General features: G+C 41.8%; 1 protein-coding gene across 7 annotated transcripts in view; it reads left to right on the plus strand.

The window, feature by feature from the left end:
* TSNARE1 (t-SNARE domain containing 1) overlaps nucleotides 1-18,006 on the plus strand; it is a 449,842-nt gene that overhangs the window by 220,576 nt on the left and 211,260 nt on the right. The gene's annotated exons all lie outside the window — the stretch shown is intronic.

The following is an 18,006-nucleotide window of genomic DNA, read 5'->3' on the forward strand; positions in this document are numbered from 1 at the left end:
AGGTGCATTTTATTTTGAGCTTGATGACATCCAATGTTATAAAACCTTTTTCTTCTCCTTACACTGCTTGTTGCTTCCAAGCCTGCGGGCACTGACCCATTGCAGACTTGAGTTCACACAAAATCCCTTTAATCATCCTTTTGCCTTCTTGACTCTCCCCTTGTGCCCTCTTCAGTCTCAGAGCTCACCAGTGCTGCTTTTTCCTCTTCTAAGCTGTGAGGAGCTGGAAAACATTGCAAATTATTAACTGACCACCAAAACAAAGGTTTTTGAAAGTGTGGTATGGATCTGTGTGGGCTATTTTTGGAACTGCTTTATTGCTTCTTTGTTTACAAACTGGTGATTATATATTAGACTCAAAACAGGAGGTGAGTTGGGAAACCTTCCAGTGCTGAATTTTAGTAGATGCCCCTGCAGATCACAAAGATTTTGCAAACTGAGGTGTTTCTGTCTACAGGGGGAAGAACAAGAACCCATCCCCATTTGTGGCATGTTGCCCCTGCTTGAATATCAGTGGCCACCAAAGCTGCTCTGTCAACCCCCTCAGCTGATCAGGGGAGACAAAATGTAGGGAAAGGCTCGTGGGTCAAGAAAAAGACAGGGAGAAATCACTCACCAATTACTGTCACAGGCAAAACAGGCTAGATGTAGAGAAATTAGTTTAATTTCTTACCAATTAAATCAGAGTAGAATAATGAGAAATAAAACTGAATCTTAAAACATCTCTCCCATACCCCTCCCATCTTCCCAGGAAAACTCACTCCTGAATTCTCTACCTCCTCCCCACCAGCATCATGGGGGGAAAGGGGTAGGAAATGAGACCAGTTTATCACAAGTTGTCTCTGCTGCTCTTTCCTCCTCACCCTCCTCCAGAGCAGGGCCCTTCCACAGGATCTCAAGTCACACCAGGAAAACTGTTCCACCACAGGCTCATCTCTCCACAATTCCACGGGTCCTGCCACAGTTCTCTGCCTTCCTCTGTCTTGGGGTTTTTGTTCTGTTTCTTTTTTTTTTTTTTTTTTTCATGATTCTCAGCAGGAAATAAAAATTGGTGGGTCTTGATTTGTTCATAAAGAGGAATAGGCTGCGTAGCTGCCGAGTACAAGGATTTTTTACATGCAAAGAGTCTGCAGAATTGATGTGTTTCCTGGGTTTGTTTGTCCACTGTTTATCATGGAATATTGGCTGTGGGACTGGGAGTAGACCTGGCAAGTGAAGTCGGACACTTTGTGTGGCCCCTCAGTGAGTTTGACAGCTCCTGTCTCCGAGCAGAGGAATTGGGCCATGGTCTCTTCGTGGTCAGGGGATTTGGGGAACACCCTGTTTCTTTCAGTAGGGTTGTGTTGTCATTTTCCTTGCTTATAAAGCAGGAAAGCTGAAAGGAAGAATGGAAGTATTTCAGTGAGTTTCATCACATGCGATTTCCTCTTCAAGAAAGTCGTGTAGTCGTTGCAGAGCTGACAGGAAGTCATTTTGCAAAAGGAGTGATGTGTCACCTTCCTCTGTTCATTTCCCTGAGTTTCTACTGAAAAGCCAAGGAATTGGTGGGATATTTCATATTTATCCACATCATTGCATTCAACACCTCACAGCTTTCCTTTTGATATCCTCTGTTAATTCCCAGCATCACAGCAGGAAACAAATCAATCTCCTCGTTCTCTGCTGCAAATATTTGGTGATGACGTTACTGATAAGCTCTAAATTAGTTTTCATAGTTTCAGATTGCAAAGTTGTAGATTATATAGCCTTACATACCATGGAAACTGGTTCCTCTTGGCAGGTTGCTCCACTGCCTATGATAAAGTTGACTTTGGCCTCATTTCAGGACCAGTGATGTGAGAAGACTGCTTGTCTACAAAATCTTTTCCATCAAGAAAATTCCTTGTGCTATGATTCACTCATACCATATGTGGAGGAATTAAATGCTGGGTGAGACGCATGAAGGAAACCCCACAGGAGGAGAAATGATTTGACAGCTGATCCATAGAGCTCTTTCAGCCACCTCTAAAGAAAATGCTGTGATGCCAGTATGAGTTTCATTACACATCTGGGCTTGACTCATCCACTAGAGTGAAAGAAGAAAGAAACTTACAGTGAAGAAGAAAGAAATAATTAAAGTTCATTACTGAGTGTATATGAAAGAGCATTATTAAAGTATCTCCCTCACATTTATTTATAACCCTTCTTCCTGACAGGGCCTGACATGTTTCGCAAACACCACTGAATGATTATATATTCTTTGCCCAAAATCTGAGGATGTTGCTCTGCATTCTATTCATCACTTGCTCAGTCAAAATTTATCTTCCTGCACAATCTGTACGTTTTCTGAGATCTCTTTGTGTGTGTACATTACTCATGAGACCTTCCAGGCATATTTAAAACAAGTTGGGGTGCAAGGGCTCAAATTTCTTTCAGAGAAAGCCAAGTTCTTCTGAGGAGTGTTGGACTGGGCACTGTTACTGCATGACAGGGTGAGACTGGAGGAGAAGAAAATCTCCATCCTCACAATTCACACATTTTTGGTTGGCAGGATGGAGTTGCCAATGATGAAACTTATCTGGGACAACTGAGCCATCATAATTCCTCATGGAAAAATACCTGTGAGTTCAGGATGTGTGCAGTGCTCAGAACCTTTTGTTCAGCCAAGTGTAGTTTCATTTTTTGACCATGGCAGTGACTGTTCCTCTGTACTCAGCACTGGTGAGGCCACACCTCAAGTGCTGTGGTCCAGTTCTGGGTCCCTCAGGTCAAGAGAGGTTGAGCATGTCCAGGGAAGGTCAAGAGAGCTGGGGAAAGGTTTAAAGAGTCATTCCTTGAGGAGAAGCTGAAGGAAGGTTTTTAGCCTGGAGAAAAGGTGCCCAGGAGGGACCTTTTTGCTCTCTACAATTCCCTGGCAGGAGGTGGTAGCCAGGTGGAGGTTGCTCTCTTTTCCCAGGGAACAAGGGACAGGATGAGAGGAAACGGCCTCAAGCTGTACCAAGGGAGGCTCAGGTTGGATGTCAGGGAGAATTTCTTCATGGAAAGGATGGAAAGGGAATTTCTTCATGGAAAGGGAAGGGGCTGCACAGGGGTGTGGAGGAGCCACCATCCCTGAGAGTGTTCAAGGAGTGACTGAACATGGCACTCGGTGCTCTGGTCTGGTTGACAAGCTGGTGTTTGTTCTAAAGTTAGGCTCCATGATCTTGGAGGTCTTTTCCAACCTCAATGATTCTGTGATCTCACAAAACTAAATCCTAATCAGCGTCCTTGGGAGACTTGGCCAGGACACACCTCAAGGGCTTGCCTCTCCTCTGTGTTTCCCACTGGTCTCACCCCCTTCCGTTTGCCAAATGAGACCTGAAAATAGATCAGAGGAGTATGGATTAGCTGTGTGGTTTTGGTGTATTAGCACAGCTGTGTTTGAGCTGAGCAGCAGCAGGGGTAAAAGCACAGGCAGTGGATGCAAATAAAAGGACTCCAGCAGAAAGGTAATGTAAGCTCATCAGGGACTTTAAAATGCTGAGCCAGATCGATGCTCCTTTGCTGATGGAAAGTGTCACCTCCCTCAGCAGGCAGTGTCAGTGGTTCAGGGAGAACTTCCCATGGAGAAAGCTGGTGTTCAGCCTCATGATTATGATAAAATATGCAGGGATATTGTGGACTCAGTCACCTTCCTCAGTTTGGTGTGGAAAATATATATCCAACACTACCTGTGCCAACAGTTTCTTCACCCAGTCTGATCTCAGATAAATACAGAGTTTAGTATTTACCTGAAAAAGCACTTTTTTCCAATTCAACATTTTTTTTTTTTTACCCATTTTTGTTTTTATTATTAGAAGCACCCTGTGACAAAAAAGATTTTCCAGAATGTGGGCAGAATGGTGGTTTATCTTCAGAAATTAGGACAAATATTTATTTGAGAGAAGAGAGATATTTCTGTCTAAAAATGATATTTCCTGCTTCCCAATAGTTGGTCTGTGTATGGTAATGAAGGAGAAACAACAAGAATGTGTAAATTTTTATAATGGCTGATCTGTTTTTGGAAATATTTTTCTGCCTTCCTTCTCTCACCCTTCCTGCTGAAATATATCAGCACTAGTGAGGGTTTCAGTCTCAGCTCCTGTCATACCTGACTGGGAGATCAGTGCATTTTGGAGATAACCTGGATCTACCTTTTGCATCCTTTCAATTCACCTCCAAGCTTTCTTTACTCTTTGTCCCCTTCCCAAGCACCTTTTGTGTTCTTCTGTCACTCTTGCACAGTCCCTGCTCTCATTTGTTTGGTTGTCCCTCTTCTTTGTCACCTTCTCTTAATTCCCCCATATTTTGTCCATGTCATTTCCCTCCGTAAAATTCTTGACAAAACATTTGAGAGCAAACAGCACTGAAGCCATTTCCTTGTGACGTGATCCTGTTGTATAGAATATGATATGATCAGTTAAATTTCTGCCCATAACCATAGGATTAATATTTAAATTGTGCTTATTGACATAATGATACCCATTGTGAGGCTAACAATATAAATATGCTGGAGGAACAGCTAGGAAAGCAAGATAAGAGAGTCTCAATGCCCAGGGGACACACACAAGGTGGAGAGTAATAGGGGAACATTATGTATTTTGCTCATCAACAATTTTTCAATGAAAGAGGATTTAAAAACTGCTGCAGTTTTCAGCATATTAAGAGTGTGAGGTGAATTGGGATTAGCTTTTGTAGTGACTCCGTGTTGTAACAAACTACCTGTGACTCCAGCTTAGTTTGTGAAGTTCCTCACCTCCCTGGAGCCTGTGGAAGTCCAGAGTGTCCTCAGCAAATGTTGCTCTCTTCTTATTTGCAAATTTGAAGAGAAACAGGGTTGATCCAGGATTGGGCATTTGAATGGTTAAAAAATCTGTTTCTGCCAGATTCCTGCACTTCCCTTTAGAGTTCTCCTTGGAGAGAAGAGTAGTGATCTTCATAACTCAAAAGTACAGTGTTGGTGGAACTCAAAATGTCCCTCAGACATTTTTGGAGGTTCCAGGCCCCAGTCAGAAGCATTTGACACCCTGGCAGGCAGCTGGAAACAGCTGTGATTTTGAGTTTGAGCCATAGAATGGTTTACCAACTTTGCAAAAAGAACAAGAAGTCACGAAAGTTTAGGTATTATAGTAGAAGTAGTTACAAAGTAGAGGGAAGAATTTTTTAGTATTGTACAAGGGGGTTGTAACACCTGTACAGGTGGGTTTTTACTTTGTACATGGGGGTCAGAGGTTTTAAAATGGAGAGATTCTTGGCCAGTCCTGTCCTTCCGCTTTCTTTTTCCTTACCTCCATGTTTTTAGTAATGTTAGCATTTACAAATTAGTTTAGAATAAAAAAGCACCATTTTATATAGATAGTAAGTATTGGAAAAAAACTGTAAGCATTTATCACGTAATGTACCATATAAAAAATAGCAACAGCCCAGGAGCAGGGGGAGAAAAAAAGAAGTCAAGAGACAAAGTAGAAGTCAAGGGTGTGTGTGCCTCTGCCTGAGCTGCTAACCAAACCACAATAGCGCAAAAAACCAATCTTTTAGATAACTTACAATAAACTGTCTTAAGACCAAACAACAAAAGACTGCTAAGTCTTTCTTTAGAAGCACAAGTTAGAAGAGAGACTTTTCCACCACACAGAGCCCCTAAACCAAGCCTAGGTTCTATCGCAGTGTCATGCTGGAAAGTAGACATCTGAAATGAAACAAATGTGTTCGGTACAGGTGTCACTGGATAATTAAATATCAAAAGCCAAATACAGGTAGAAATAACTTTTGAGAAGACATCATGGGAAAATAAAGGATCAAAGAAGACAGCATTGATAGGCCGGAAAATTTTTCAATAACCTTCACTAGGATCAAAATTCTACCCTCACTATGAAATACCAGGAATTGCAAATCTTTTCTTGATGATATTCTATCTCTTGGTCAGGGTCCTTCCTTGTAACGTGAATGCTCAGCCTGAAGTTTGGGAGGGAGGAGGGTGAGATCTGTGAGGAAGCCAACTTCTACACAGTGGCTTCAGCACTGCAGTACATCCTTCTTGGTCCATATTGGGCTTCCCTTGATTGATTTAAATTGACCTTCAGGCTTCTTCTTGCTCCTGAGCACTAAATCCTGGAGCAGCAAAGACCTCCTGTCTGACCTGAGCACATTTCATGGATAATCTCTGTGTCTGTTCTCTAAACTCTGCAGCATCTCCAACAGCCACAGCACTGAGCATCTGCTTCCTCCTCTCTCCCCACCACTGGTTTGTTTCTAATGAAATATTTATTAAGTGAATGATATTTGCAGTCAGAGAAGGAGATAATTCATGCAAGCAATCAGCTCTGGGTTAACTGGAGAATGAAAATGTCTTGGACCGTAGCAAAAACTCATAATCAAAGGGCTCCCCAGCTATCCATCAAACAATCAATTACTGTATCCATTAGTCCCCTTTCACCACACATTAGAACAATTTACTAGACATGCTAATGTCCAGGTCATTGCTCCTTAAGGATGAGCAAACAGCAGGGGCATCTATCAAAGTTTTGATGCAGTGTGATCTCATACAGTGTGAATATAAAGCTTAGATCACTTCATATTCTCATGGCGTTAAGTCTATTAAAGACCTGGTCTGTGAGGGAGATGCTGGTTGCCTCCTGTTCTCACCAGCTGAGGGAAACTTGTCAAAAGAAGTTGAACTTTTCACGTGATTCTGCCTTCTGTGTGACAGATGAATAAACAAACTGCACGGCAGTAAAGCAGAGGTGGTTTTGTTATTTCTTTGTCACACTGGCGCCATAATTGCAAACGCTTTTTCTACTCTTGCATGTGCCATGTGGGGGAAAGCAGGATTTCTCCATGAAGAGTGAATCCAAGAGGCAGCTTCTAGGGCAACACCCCAGACCTGTCTTGCCTCTCTGTCCTCACCTACTTCCTGACAAATCTATTGGGAATTCAAACCATGCACACTGCAGGAATTTCTCTTAATTCCTCCACAGTGTAGACTTCTACCTCTGAAGGCAACAAGACTTTCTGCATGTAGTTGGGAGAAACAAACACATCTTAATGTACTCAGCTGAGCTAAGTATGATATATTGTTTTCAGTTAAAAAGAAAAAATCTGTGTGATTTTTGGTCAGGGTTTTTTTAATGCTGTTTTGGGTTGTTTGGGGTTTTTTCCCGTAGTCTCCCATGGTCACAGCTGGGCATGTGTAGTGTAAATCTCTACCTCTGAGCCTGACATTCAAGGCTCCCTTTATAGTCTATGGCACAGTCTTGTGTTAAGTAGCTGTCAATCTTTTTAATCTGGAGAACAGGGCTCTTATCTCCATTGACTTTATTGACTGTGTCTCCATTGATTATAGTGGGAGTCTTAATCAGGAGCTCGAGGTCAGTGCCTCCACCGTGGGTATGGAAAGTTGGAGAGGTGGATTTCTGGCAGTTTAATTTGCCTGATCAATTCAAACAAAGATATCCACTGTGTAAACATCTCAAATTGATGTTAAGAGGGATCCCACTTACATGTCAATACCACCAGTCCTGAACCAACATCTGCCTAATTTATCCCTCCTTTTCTGAGTGACACTTGATATCTGATGGAACAAAGTGGCAGCTCTGTTGACAGGGTAAAGCTCCTTGTCTGTATTGCCAGTTTGGAGAAAAGGCCAAAAAAAATGAAGGGCAGAACTTTATTGGATTGAATCTCATACTGGAGAAACCCACTTCACAGTTTTGAGCAGACAGGGAGCAGAGGGAAGTAAATTCTCTGCAAACACCCTTCCTGTAGTTCACCCTTTGTCTCTCCAGAATTCATGGTTTCAGTGGCAGCATCTGCACCCATGTGTGTTAGTAAGGAGCTTCTTGTGCAGTGAAAACCTGGGTTTATGTGATAAAAATCTCATTTTCATGCACACAAACTTTCAGAGGAACAGCAGAAAACTGTTGCCTTTCCACAGAGAGAATCCTATTCCAGTGTGGGTTTGCAGACAGAGGTCTCTTTCAGGGGGTGAAATATGATTTTAATTCAGTGAGTGTGTCCCAGCCTTTCAGAAGCAGTTCATTACTTTTTTATTACTGTAGGAGTGGAAAATGATCAGATTTGAGTCCTTTGGGACTGGATCAAATAGTTAGGAAAATTATCAAGATGCAACAAGTCAAACAATCAAAGCCCCATGCAGCATTTTTGAGAGTGGACTTTAACACGTGACAAAATTTCTCATGTGTTTGGGTGGAAGTTTCCAACAGAAATATCTTTTTATGGCACAAACAATGAAATCTTGGAGCTTATGGCTTGGGTAAGGCTTCGGTATGTAAAAAGAGAACAAAAAAGAACACGAACAGGGCAAGCAAAATAACATGAGGTATATAGTCTATAAACATCAGATGAGAAAATGAGGGAGCTAAATTTAATAATCTTGAAGAAAGTATCAATAGAGACATGATTATATGTCTATAAATATTTTCAAGGTGAAAATACAAATGAAGACCAGGTGAATTACTCACAGAGTTAAATGACAGAAGCCAGGATAGCCTGATGGTAAAAAAGAAACATGTAGGTTAAGTGCTGAAACTAATAAAGAACACTTGTGTGGATGGTTATACCCCCATCAGTTTGCAAAGTCAATAGCACAGTTAAAACAGAAGTAAAATAAATAATAATGATAGTGCAATAAAAATCTGTGGTAGAAATTATCTGAATGTTTATCTGTGGCCTCTCCTGCCTCTGACACTGTTAAGACATTGTCCTGAGATTAACTGGAAAAATGGGCAGATTATGGATGATTTTGTTACATGTCACATTCTGGAGGCACTGAGCTGAAAACCTTTCAGCATTTTTTTTATCTTAATCCTTTTGCTGAATGCTTTATTTTGGAAACAGTTTAGGTAGCTTTTCAACCCTCATGAAAGCCTGTATGCTAATGGGGTGGTGTGGGACAGAATGAGGAAAGGTTAACATCTCTGTGAGTGTATATCACCCAGACAGCACTGAGCACCTGAGGATAATAAAGCTGCTCTGCACCGCTTCCCTTCCTGAAACTTCCTATTTCTTGTCACCATTTGGAAGGTTAAATTCACTTCATCCTGCCCTGTAAAGAACTCATACAGCATAAATTAGCAAATTGCCAAAATCTCCCTATTTCATTCTCCCTGGACAAACTCAGAGCAAGATTTTCTTCCCTTTAGCAATGTTTACATTATTTTCATTATTTCCCTTTGCAGGCACTTTGGTGCCAAATACACCTCTGTGTCCTAATTTCCCTAATAGTGTTAGTTTCTCTTCCCTGAGACATTGCCTAGACCTGTAATAACTCTATCACTATTCTTGAGGAAGAATATAATTTTCTGTCTGGTGTTCTTGTGTTTTTCTCGAAACCAGTAAATGTTCTGACTGGATTTGACTTGAAATTCAAGTTGTCACTCTTCATTTTTCCAGAGATTGAAGCTCAAATCCTCTGAATAAGGTTGTCTGTCCTCTTTCCCATGTCAGTCCTTGCTGTCAGAGCACACAGAAATCAGGGCAAGCATTTCCTTCCCTTCACTTAAACTCATATTTTGAGGTTGTTTGTAGGTCTGGAGATTAGACAGAGTTAGGTGGGAATTATCACTGGCCAGGAGAAAGAATCATCAACCCCTCCTGTATGGACAGGTGGGCACTGGAAAAGTTCTATTGATGTTTTGGGGCTTTAGTGGGAGCACTTAGAGGGACAGAAGCCTTTTCACCAATTTAACTGAAAATGTGATCTCTGTTTCTCTGAATGTATCTAGTTAGGAACAAATGCTACAGAACCTTTTAATTGTAAAAGTTTTTGTCTAACTGGGCTCTGCTGTGTGGTGCTCTTCCATAATTATACACTTAAAAGCACAACACTGCAACCAAATCCAAATTTCCAAATGTCTTTATTTCACCCCAGTATTGCCACTTGGATATTCATGTCCCTTGAGCTGATACTTGGAGGAAAAGGGGAGATTATAACAAGAAATCAGTTCTGTGTCCCTCCAACATGGGAATGTCATGGATCATTTGTAGCAAGTCCTGAGGAGGCCATGAATTTGTTCAGGAAGCTGGAGCACCTTTGTTCTGGTGAGCCAGGCTGGGAGAGCTGAGGGTGTCCAGCCTGGAGAAAAGAAAGATCCATGGACACCTTAGAGTCACTTCCACTTCCTAAAGAGGCTCCAGAAGAGCTGGAGAGAGACTTTGGACAAGGACCTGAAGTGCCATAAAATGGGCAAATGACCTCAAACTGAAGTAGGGGAGATTTTGATTGGGTATTAGAAAGAAATTTTTTAGTCTGAGGGTGGTGAGGCCCTGGCACAGGATGCCCAGAGAGCTGAGGCTGTTCCATCCCTGAAAGTTTTCCAGACAAGGTTGGATGAGGCTTGAAGCAACCCGGGGCAGTGGAAGCTGTCCCTGCCCATGGCAGGGTTGAAGTGAAATGATCTTTAAGGTCCCTTTCAACCCAAACCTTACCCTGGTTCTATGATTATTGAAAATGTGGCTTTTTTGTGGTGGGATGATGAGGTGTTGTCCCAGCCTGCTGCTCAAAGCTCAGCTCCTGCTTTCATCTTTCTCTCCCACAAAGGGGGGGCCCGACTCTCACATGGAGGCAGAAACTTTGTCTGTGTCCCCAGCCCCTTTCCTATCAACTGACCTCCCACCCCTCCGAGGCTCTTGTGGATGTGTGGTGACAACATTCCTCTGATTTTTGTCTTAATTTGGGATCAGCCTTTTGGGCAGCAAGAGAAGCATCCTGGCAGTACAGGGGCTGTAAAATGGGCAGATATTTTTTAAAGAGTTGCTGAATTAGAGTGATTCTCAATATCAGGCTCTGGACATTTGCTTGGACACTGAACAGTCCACTGAAACCCTGCCAAAGGCCAGGAACAAAGACAGATTAAAAAATTGTTGCCTATAGAGTTTTGTGGGAGTCAAACATGTTTCTAAAAATAAAACTGGCTGAGCAGTCCAAAAACAAAATACAAAATACAAAAGCAGTCTATTTTTTTTTGAAAGAAAGGGACTTATTTTTTTTTCCAACATCTTTCTGCTTTTCCATGGCTCCAGAATGGCACTATGCCTGTGCCAGGGGTTGTGTCTGCTGCAGGAAATCAAGCTGAATTTGGTTCTTGACTCTGTGAGAAACCAGGAAAAAAATTACTTCTCAGTATTTTAAATTTTTTGGTACTAGATGGGTGTTAATGGATGAGCCAGTGACTCATTCTCCCTCTTGTTTGCCTTTCTAGCAGGAACCTGCTCACCAGCTGTGCAGCACATGCTGGGAGGCAGAGACAACAGGATCGTTTCTACACAGTCTTGATGTGTCTGTGAGCTCTTTCAAGCATGGGCCTTTTCCACAGATGCTGGGGCTTTCAGCTGCTCAGCGAGGAAGGGGTCTCTGCCTTGCATCAGGATCCAGGGACAAAGCAGAGCTCAGCTCTCAGACAGCACTGCCAGCCAAAACGTGGTGCCAGCAGAGATGTGCAGACAGAGAATGCTGAGAATGTAACACAGACAGCGAGGGAAGGGCAGGAACAGCTTGAGGAATGTGCTGTGATGCTATAAAAACACCAGTGAATGCTCTTCTTCCTGACAGCCTCAAAGGAATGTTTACCCACTTGCTCTGTGTGTATGGAGATGACACCTGAAGGTGGTGGCAGCCCAGGCAGGTGGCTTTGGGAAGGATGGGTGCAGTCAGGATGAAGTCATTCAGTGAAATGGGTTTGAAAAGCAGAGCATGTTGGGTTACAGTGAGGGGAGATGTGTGCCTCTCCTCACTGATGTTGTTTTGTTTCGCTCACATCGCCGTGGGAACGTCTATTTGCATGGTTGCAAATCAAGAGGAAAAAAAGAAGGAGAAGGACTGGAAATAGGAACAGAGCAAGCTGTTTCCTTCAGTCAGACAGGGTGAAAGCACATGGCAAAACGTAGCCCTCATGGTCAGCTGAAGTTTGACCTAGAAGCTGATGATCTCCCTGAGCAAAATATGAGTGTCAGCCCCACTGTCTAAGCCTGGTAGGAAGGGCATTCCTCCTGAATTTGGTCGTCACTGAAGGGAGAAAACGTGCTGTGCTTCTTAAAAGCACATCAGTTATCAGAGAGCTAAACCTCGGGCCCCTGGCTTATTTTCTTTTTCTTCATCTACCACAGACAGGTCATTTAATTCTCCCATCTTGAGTACAGTAAGATCGACTCTGAACTCAAGCAGCCCTGGGTGATGAGGTCAGGATTGCTTAGAATGAATTTGGTGAAGTAATAAAGTCTTGCAGGCAACCTAAAGAAGAGGAAAACAGTAGGAGGTATGAACTAGGTACTCTATTACTAAGTCTCTTCCAGTTCCAGGAAACTGAAAAGATTTTCTCAGTCCTCATCACTGCAGAGACCTGAATGAGTACATTTAAAAATGCTGACAAGCAAACTAGCAAAATACTTTCTGTTAATACATTTTACCTAAAATTAGTAATTTCTTGCAGATTCTGTAGTAGGAAACTGGTGGAAAGGGTGGTTTTCTTACTCAATTTCACATTCCTTTCATGCAAAAGTAAACACTTTGATCAAGAGTGAAAACAGAAACACATGAAGGATTCTAGTTAATTTAAATAAAAATGCACTTCAACCCTTCCCTTTATGCTGATTTCACCACCCTGGTTTTTCTCATGCTACATTGGTACAGAGTAATCAAATTTGCATAAGCTGAAGAAAACGCTGAATCTATTTCTCTATCTGCCCATGTCAACGATGCATGCAGGAAGGGTTCAATGCACTTCACTCAAAAGTTGTCTTTGTGGTAGTTTTAAATTTGGCCTTTTTTGAGTGAAAAGGAAGAGCAGGTGATGGTTATGTTGTGATTTCTTGTGATGCATTTCTTTCCCAGTTGTTGTGGGAAGCTCCTCTCCTAAGACAACAGAGCTCAGATTACCAATCGCTGCTGTGAACTTCCGTGTGAAAGATAATGCAAAATTGTAATATCACTATTTCTCCCCTCTAAAAGATTTAGAAGTCCCAGGCTGCTTGTTCTGTACCTGCCTGAGGCCTTTCTACCTGTAATTGCTTTGGGCTTTTGCATGGCGTGGCACAGCTCTAAATTTCATTGAGCCTGCAAGGTTAGTTGTTTTGGAAGGATGGTTTGAGAGAGATCATCTAATCCGATTTATCTGCCAGCCTTAACCTGGCTGTATTTTGGGGATAGTCGGGCCAAACTGGCTGCTCTGTGTCATTTTTGTCCCAGGCAACTTTGCAGTGCCAACCTGCGATTAAAAATGTGTCAGGCAGAGTAACTCCAGCAGTGCTCTGCACTGTGGCCCTCCCTGCACGGTGTTTTATTGGTCTCTAATGCAGACACTCCAGCCTCATTATTCTACATGCAATAAAATGTGAATCTCTGAGCCTGGATGCTGCTGAGAATAGGAGATCCTCATAAAGGCTGTTTATGTGTCTATATGTACTATAAAGCAAGAGATAAACATCTCTGCATTTGCATTTGGTTTGAAAGCCAGAGCCAAACGTTACCCAAGGAGAGGTGAAAATTTGCAGGAGCTGTGGGAGGTGTGGTGGTTGCTGCTGGAGCTGGCCATATCCCTGTTGGAGGTGCAGGAGGCTTCTGGAGATTGGGGAAGATAGAGCAACTTTCCTTGGTTTACTCCCTGAGTCATAGAAAAGCTCTGAAATGCTCTTTTTTCATGGTTGCAGATTTCTTTCCTTGGAACTGCCTGCAGTGTGTAGTACAAAATTAGCTCAGACAAGTGAGGGTGGTTTTACCTGTGCTCCTATAAACTGGGAGATAACAAAGAATTTGTGAATGGTGCTGTGCGTATCAAAGGCATCTTCAGGGCCTTACAGCCCAAAGATGATCCAGATGCTTGAAATGTGCACATGAATGGAGTAGTGATCAGGGAAAAAGGAAACTTGTGCTTCTCATTATTCTCCAGAATGAGTTTTTCAGTTCAGGAGGGGAACAGCTGGCTCAAACTGAACTTGCTGTCTACCAGGACCCCCAGATCCCTTTCCAAGGGCTGTTTCCCAGCCTCTTGCTCCCCTTCCCCACTCTGACAGCAGCTCTGCCACATCCATCCCAAGACACTGTGTTTGTATCATCTTCCCAAACTTTCACGCACAGAAATTAAACCCTCCTCCCCAGGACACAAGCATGGTGGAGTTCGGAGTGGAAGGAGGTGATGTGGAAGGTGATGTTGTCTCATTCCAGACTTAATCAAGTTCCCTTCTCAACTGTCTTCATGCCGAGGTTGAAAGTAGAATTTGTGAGTGTCTTCCTCAGCCCTTCATTCTCCTGTCCCTGTGGTGTCACTCACCTGGTGGGCAGTCTGTAAATCCAGCTTAAATAAATCTTGGTTATTTACATCAACTCTAACAGTTATTTTTGACAAGATTGTGAGAGGCCCATCTTATTTCTTACCTTCATTGTCCATCTTGTTCTAACCTGAAGGGACTAACTCCCTGGAGGGGGTTGTATAATTTTTGTCGTCTGTTGTATAATTTTTGTATATATCTTCAGGTTTTGGGGAGGATTGCAGAGCAAATTTTCCTTTGGAATCACTAAACATTTCTTTGGAACTAAAAGACACTTCTCATCTGTCTCCAGTCAATATTTCATGCCCTGAATTTATGGTAAGGGAACAGTCTTGTAACTGGCAATCAGGAATGTCATCATTGAAGTTAGTGATGTAAAAAAGAGCTGCAGGGCTGGGAGGTGCCAGGACACTCTCACTGCTACTCCAAAATCTCTGCAGATGGACTCTGAGGGCTGCCTGGTGTTCTGTTAACTGGCGTTCACATTGGATTTCTGCTTCTCTGTGGAATAAAGACCATATGGGAGCCAGAAGAGAATAATTTCAATCCCTTGCTTGGTGATTTTATGTGACAAGAGTTGTCAAATTTGTGGTGTTCTGTCCTTTTGGATATACAAATGTGGAGTGAGGCAGGACCAAGGTTAGGAGGGGGTTATTTTTGGAGGGGGTTATTTTTGCAACTTCTGAAGCAAAGATTTTAGTGCTGATAAAGTACGGGCACTGACAGAAGCTGTCACCGTCCAGATAAAACCTTTTTTTTCCGTTTTTTTTCCCTTATCAGCAGCTGCATATAGCATCTCCCCATTGGTAAAACAAATCTGATAAAAAAATGTAGTTGTAAGCAGCAACGATTTTATCCTGGTGAAAAGATTTTATCCAACAAGAAAAATGTTGTGCCTGGGCATAATTTTTCAGATATGATGAACAACAGCGTGGTATGACCTCAGTCCTAAGGATTTTGTTTTAAAAGAACTACTGAGCATATCAGATATACTCTACTTTTTCCTCTACTGTAATTTTCTTTTTCATTGGCAGAGTTGAGTTTATAGATACATCTTGACAAAAATCTGCCAGAGGCAAATTTCAACAAAAGAACAACTTCAAAACACACCCAATTAACAATTTATGAAAGGAAATACAACAGAAAATTACACAGAGATTCACAGGGCATAAAATTTGGCACTAAATCAAATTTATTGTGGAAATGCCTGTACAGGGAGTTATGGCCCCTTCTAGTGCAGTGTCAAAGGGAACTTTATCTGTGGAAGCTCAGCGAGTGCCCTCCATCTGATCTTTTCTTGCTATAAATAAAATGTTTTGTCAGACATAGCAATGAACATAACTCAGAAGGGAATGAAGAGCACTGATAAGCCCAGCTATATGCAGCTTTCAATCAGAAGCATTAGAAGTGATTAGATTTCTTCAGATTTAAGATTTTTAGAGTTTCAGATTTAAGATTTTTTTTTTTTTTCACTTTATCACAGAAATGAGGGGCTCAGTACCATGGACAGCACAAAAGAAAAATCACTTTTTTTGTTAGCACAGCATACAGACCCTGATAGCAGGTCATGGTGACTGTATTTAACATTATTATGGAACCATCTTTATGTCTGGAAGGAAATATCAGTCCCTCTGCATCCTGTTATTTCACTGATTTACTCATTCAGCAGCCGTGGTTGGAATTTTTTTTTTTTTTTTTTGGAAGATGTTAAGGACACAAACACATGTAATTGCCTTCAGCAGCTCTGAAATTAACTTAGGTCACTACTTTGTTTAGAGAAAAAGATATGCCTAGACCTTTACCTATTTAAACACGTGGGTAGCTGGTTTTCTTCTGAAAGATGACTGAGCAGCAGCCCTTGCATTGTGTTTTGTCAGTAATTTGCAGGGTTATTTACAGATGCCAGGCCCAGCAAGTGAGGATGACAAATAAAGGCCAAATTAAAGCATATTTATGGTACAGCTGTGTTATTCCATGGACTCACCTAATCTGAAGAGCTGGTTGCTGCCTCTCCTGTTATCCCTGGGCTCCCACATCAGAAACATTTGGTTGCTTGTAAATTTGTTGTCTTCCACTGAAATTCAGACCTGCATAGGACAAGCATGGCTTTGAGTGTCCATTTGTGGCATTGAGTTCCTTGGTGCAGCATCCTTGCTGTGACCAGAGCACACAGATTTCACCAGAACACTTCTCCTCTGTCTCCATAAGGAAGATTCTTGGGATCTTGCAGCCCACTTGGCCACGTGCAGTTTGCCTCTGCTCATCTGAGCCCATTGGTGAAGATGAGAGGACGCCTCTGTCACCAGATGAAGCATTATATCACCCAAGGGTTTTTTCCCAGAGTCCATTAATACACTCTTTTGGCACTGAAACAATCTACCAGGAAAGTTAGTGTCCAAGGCACGTAATAATTAGTGAATAAAACACCCCTAGAGTATCTTAATCTTATTAAAATATGTCTTATAAAGTGTAAGTTAATCTTTAACCTAATTTTAAATGATTATTTTCTTCCTTTAACACACCCCTTCTCAGTTGATCCCTGGAAAGCAGAAGGTGAAACAGAGTAAGAAATTAATGTGAAAGATTTTCATCTTCTGCTCATGTTTTGAAAAATGTTTTGTTTGATGCTGATTTTCCTATTTCCTTCTACTTCTCCCATCACCCCACTTCCTTCACCATGTTGTGTTACTTTCCTTGTCTCCAACAAAGTATGGTGATAATAATAATTAATTTCATAAGACAAAGTCTAAGTGTAGGCAAATGCAAAAATTCTTTTTTTCCTAAATACAGGAATTACATACTTTTTAAAGAGTTAAAGCAGAGTTAGAGAGTTAAATAAACATTTCTAGACTCAAGTCCTCCCAGGTCTTCCAGTTCTCCAGTCCTGTGCCTTTCCATCTAAATGCCCCATGGCCTCACTTCCTGTTCACACTGTCGTAATTCAAGGGAATTAATACTTTTGAAGATGTAGCCACAGTAAGATAGCAAAGGCTTTTATTTTTTGGGCACTACTCCCAGTGTTTGGGCTTCAGATAAACCCAGATTCAGAGAGATGAACATCTCCCTGAGTACTTGCTTTCTCCTGTAGCTTTCAGGGGCTGTGGGGATGTTTAGGTCAAGGATGTGCTGTGGTCTCTGCCATTTATTTTTTCAACTTCAGAGCATCAGAAGCACTTGGTTTGCCTTTCTTTGTAGCTTTTGGTTAAGAGTCAAAGCTCAGCTCAAGACCAAGTTAGAGGACCATGAACATTGTTTGAAGTGGAATCCTCATGCAGTTGTAAGGTTGGAGCTTTCAACAGCACCTCTGAGTCTAGAACTTGATCTCAGCCTACAAACCAACCTTGAGTCAGTTCATTCTCCAAGTCCAGTCAGGACTGAACCTCACACAGGCTCAGGACCTAAAGGCTGGGTCAAAAAGACCTTTTTAAACCTCTGCTCCTACTTTTTCTGCAGATCCGACCAGTTCTTTAACAAGAATATAAATGAAGCTCCCAAAATAGAAGAAAATGGTATCATGGGGCTTACAAAACAAGTTAGGGGCTTTAAGAATAAAAAAAAAATTAAAAAAAAATTAAAAAAAAAATAAAAAAAAAAAGGAGAGAAACCTATTAAATAGGAAGATAGACCATGGGTGGATGATTTTAATCTGAAAGAGGAGATATTTAGATTATATATTAGGAAGAATTAATTTCCTCAGAGAGTGGAGAGACACTGGAACAACGTGCCCAG

This window comes from Lonchura striata, chromosome 1 (assembly GCF_046129695.1).
Source record: "Lonchura striata isolate bLonStr1 chromosome 1, bLonStr1.mat, whole genome shotgun sequence".
NCBI classification, from domain to species: Eukaryota; Metazoa; Chordata; class Aves; order Passeriformes; family Estrildidae; genus Lonchura; species Lonchura striata.